The sequence below is a fragment of the Apis laboriosa genome, unplaced genomic scaffold (genome assembly GCF_014066325.1).
Source record: "Apis laboriosa isolate Shangri-la unplaced genomic scaffold, ASM1406632v1 scaffold112_cov148, whole genome shotgun sequence".
In the NCBI taxonomy this organism is placed as follows: domain Eukaryota; kingdom Metazoa; phylum Arthropoda; class Insecta; order Hymenoptera; family Apidae; genus Apis; species Apis laboriosa.
Genome location: NW_025220865.1, coordinates 2,697,441 through 2,702,201, shown reverse-complemented (window position 1 = coordinate 2,702,201; position 4,761 = coordinate 2,697,441). Strand labels below are relative to the sequence as shown.

General features: G+C 28.6%; 1 protein-coding gene across 1 annotated transcript in view; it reads right to left on the bottom strand.

Annotated features, from left to right (window-relative positions):
• Positions 1-4,761, bottom strand: part of LOC122715027 (probable serine/threonine-protein kinase DDB_G0282963) — an 18,713-nt gene that overhangs the window by 1,827 nt on the left and 12,125 nt on the right. The gene's annotated exons all lie outside the window — the stretch shown is intronic.

The window sequence follows — 4,761 nt, the reverse complement described above, 5'->3', positions numbered from 1 at the left end:
AAAAAAAAAAAAAAAAAAATTGTTCAACATCAAATGAAAGATGGAACAAAATAATAATAATTATAAAATCGCAACGTGCGTCTTATTAGTGTAAACGTAATTTTCTGTCGCATCTCGTTGGCGCATTTGTATCACCATTTGCCCCCCTCCCTTTTTTTTCCATCTTTCTATACTGCGTCTCCTTAACAATACTCTCTTTATAAGAAAAACTCTATTTATCGCATACATACATATATACATACATTAAAATTGATTGAATATACATAAATGGTAAGTAACAAAATCCTTTTTTACGATTATTTATAATTTTGTTGCAAGGAAAACAAATTTGAAAAATAAATTCGACTTCTTTTTTTTCTTTTTTTTTTTTTTTTTTTCATACATCTACAAAAAACGGAGACGAGAAAATATTCTTTCTCCCGAAAACAATATATCAAGGAATGTGCCAGATTTATATAAGGTTGCTTTGTTTCTCCTTCCTTTCTTTTTCTTTATACCTTTTTATTTCTCTTTTCTTCGTTATTTTTATTATTTTAAGTAACTAACCACAAGAGTCAGACGAGAAAACGTCGATTTCATGATTATCTAAAACAGAATATAAAAGTGACTTGATACAGAATCGTTAGTAGTGCACACATCGAGATGTTCGAAGAAAAAAAAAAAAAAAAAAAAAAAAAAAGAATTAAATAGCTTCTAAGACTTCGGGTGCCACTATCTAAAAAATAATTATCTAAAAATTTTTTAACATTATTCCTTTTCAAATATATTCATACAAGCATTCATACAACGACGCTCTTTTTATTATTTATTCGACCATATATTTTGCACGATATACTTTCATTTTCACCTCTGACCCTCCTCTGATAACCGCAGAATTCACCTTCTTCGTAAGTATTTAAAGAGAAAGTTTAAAATTTACGAAACGATCGTACGAGAGAGAGAGAAAAAAAAAAGAAATCTATATAAAAAATAAGACGTGCCGTGCAACTCAGCAAGGAGAAAGAGAAATAATGTTAAAAAAATAGATAAAAAAAAAAATATGGATATCTTCGAAGTTATAATTTATTTGTTCTTGAATCCCATAATTCTCGTTAGATCGTAACGTGTATTTTTTGTATATATTCTCAATGCACTTGTTGAAACTTACATATATACCATATTCTTTGATTTTTCTTTCCATTTCCTTTTTATTCAATATATATTTAGCCTCTGCGATTGCGAGTTGAACACACCGCGTTACTAGCACTTCAAATCGTTTACAAATTAAACGCAGGAGACGGATATCGATCCGATTTCTCACATTTCATTCATGATTGCTTTTTCTTTTTTTTCTTATTTTTTTTTTTTTTTTTCATGCAACATATATTCGTACATACGTATCGAAGGATGAATCTTATAGAAATTTTTGTCGTTTCTACGACCTGTTGATATTGATATTGGATTTGTTTCTTTGTGTATGTATTTATACGCACACGACTAAAGGAATAGAAGAAAAAGAAAAAAGGGAAAAAAGATCACGAAGAAATAGAGCGACTTATTATATCACAGTATCGACGCAAGCTTGTATGAAATCGCAGATAGAACAGCATAAAGGCCAAATGGCGACACTACGCGCTTTTCTCATTATTTTTCTCTCAGTATGAATAATTATTTGAGGAGGACAATAATTTGTTTCTTCGTTCTCACTTGTAAGAAGAAGCATTGAAATCCATGTTCACGCACTTTATCATTTTCTTTCTCTCCCTCACACTCATGCATTTTTTTTCTTTTACACTCTCTTTATTTCTCTTTCTCTCTTTCTCTCTCTCTCTTTTTCACTCACCGCATATTTTCATCTTTTGTTCAATCCATGGCAATGACTCTTACATCCATGGTCCATGATAACTTTGCATGAATCTAAAGTTCTCAGTATCGTTAGTAACAAAATAGTAAGCAATAGCCACTGTGTTTACGCATCCTGAGAATAAATCGGGGTTTTTTGTTTTTTTTTTTTTTTTTTTTTTTTTTGTTTTTCAAACTCTTGTTTAGATTTCTTCTCTTTATATCATTCGTATATCCGATAAGTTTTTTTTCTTTTCTTTTTTTCTGCCATTATTAAACGATTTATCATCTGAATACGTATCACTGGCGAAATACAGTATGCAAGTAATATTCGAAAATATTTTTTCATACTTTTTTTATCCCTTTTTATTTTGGTTTCTTAGCTGATGAGAAAAACAGAAAACAACAGTTATTCGATTATTTATGCGTATATCACAATACTTATCTATACACTAATTATATTAATTGCTAAGTAAACAGCAGATAATACGATACGTTATATAATATATATAAAATGCATAAACTCATTCGAGAATCATTATTTTTTTCAATTCATTGAATACTTTTTAATTGACGTCTTGCCAATTTCACTACGCGAAAAGAAATTAAGATAAAAATAAAGGAACTCGAATATTACTTTATACTGCATTTTTATACCCATAAAAGGGAAAAACTTTGGCAACATACTAAACGTTGGCAACAACATCCTCTCTCCAGTGTTCCATTGTTTTTCATTTCTTTTGTTTGTTTTCAGCTGGGCAGCACAGCCTTTTTACCATACACGCAAAATATTCTTTTTTTTTTTTCTTTTTTTCTTTTATACACGCATAAGCACTCGCATTAGCTTCTGGTTTCTCCGTATAATTGTTATCGATAATCAGCAAGTACAATTAATAGTTAATCGAATAGCTTCATTGTAATCATTAATAATAATTAATAATAGTTATTAATATACGTATATACATTACAGAAAAACTGTTTTACACTGAATAACAAATTGTACAGTGATACAAGGCTAACACTGAGATCGTCGGATACCTTTCTCTCTCTTTCTCTTTCATTCACTCGCTCGCTCTCGCTTTCTTTCTCTCTCTCTCTCTCTCTCTCTCTCTCTCTCCCCTCTGTCTCTCAATCATTATTTAATCGTTATTTCTTCTTTTTACTTCTTTGAACACTATCAACACGCCCTCTCTGATAATTAAGTTTTCATCTCGAGCAATAATCCACGAATACATTAAACATTTTTGGAAAGCTTCTTCAACTGGAAGCGCGTCTGTAAATCCAATCTCTGAAAAAACGAATAAAATCGATTACTTTTAGATCAATAACATTCCCAAAAATGTTTTAATTATTCGTATGATTATATAATATAATCACGTAATTCCTAGACGCAAACAATTGTATCAATCCGCAAAAAACAGTTCTGATGAATTCCATAGACGACCGTTAAAATTTGTGAACATCCAAATTTACACAAATGAAATAATCGGCAAACTTCTTCTTATTTGCGTGAATTCGCGTGAATAAATTGATATACACGCGAATTTCACAAAAGTAAGTTAATTTAAGATGGGAAATAACATCAACTATTTCTGTTTTTTTCTTTTTTGGTTTTCTTTTCATTTTTTTTTTTTTTCTTTCTTTCCTTAAATTAATTTTACATCTTCAACAATTCAATCGAATCTATATCTCATTGATATAATACAAGCTGAGAACGAGATGTGCAAGAGTAATGCGCTTGTTTCTGGAACTTCGTTACGTCCAATTAGGATTTAATTATCCATTTACAGGAGAAACATATACATATTTATATTATAGCACAGACTACTAGTTTATGGATAAATGCAATTAGCCTGTTGTTGAACAAAATTAATCTGTTTTCTGTTTTTCTTTTTTATCTTCCATAAGTAAATAAAAACAAAAGAATCATACATATTCATGATATTCGTCGATCATTATTGATTTGGTACATACAAATACAAAAAAAGAATATGATATATGATATTCATACATTATCGCCTTGCACGTTGATATTTATACATTCTTCTCTTTTTCTCTCGTCATTCATTTGTAACAGAATTAGTTAAATCATGTGTTTCTGAACATAATATCGTTTCACGGCATAGCTGCCAATTTGCTATGATATATAATTTATATGGTCCTATTTTCTTTCAAGTACATCTGTGCTAGTCTCTTTGTGTGATTCTTAACAGTCATGGTCATTTGAACCATAATGCACTCTACTAACTTTAAGGCGATGGAGCACCTGACTTTTTGAATAGTTTCTTGCATTTGGATAGAAATACCTTGAAGAAACATCATCCACTTAACATATAAATAAAATTATCGCAATTTGTCGTAATATAATGTGATGCAGTAAGGTCTTGCAATTAAAAATAAATTTAAATTAGTCATATTGCATCTGAATTTAAATTTTAATTTTCAAAAACAGCTGATTCTTTCGATGTAGAAAATTTCTTGCAAAAATTGAAATATCTAATTGTATATTATAAATGCGTGTATATAAAATGATTAAAATATTAGTATAGTGTACTAAAAAAAATTTATATATTTGTACTAAACGTATACGATGATACAAAATTAAAGGACAATACATTTGTGTCAGATTATTGAAAATTCACTTACAATATTGAATAATGTTTTTTTCAAGGTATATTCCAACACATATTAATAATTTCTATACGTGTTAAATATTTAAATGTATTCATTTGAAAGCTGTACGCCCAGCTGTTATATTATTGAATAAACTGAAAAACATTAACAAAATTTATATTTTGTCCTAATGTGCAATTTCAAGAGAGAAAAAAAACAATAACAAAAATCGCCAATCTTAATTCGTTAATAACGATTAATTTCTGATTAATAATAATAATAATAAAAATAATAATAATAATAATTAATAATAATAATAATAATTAA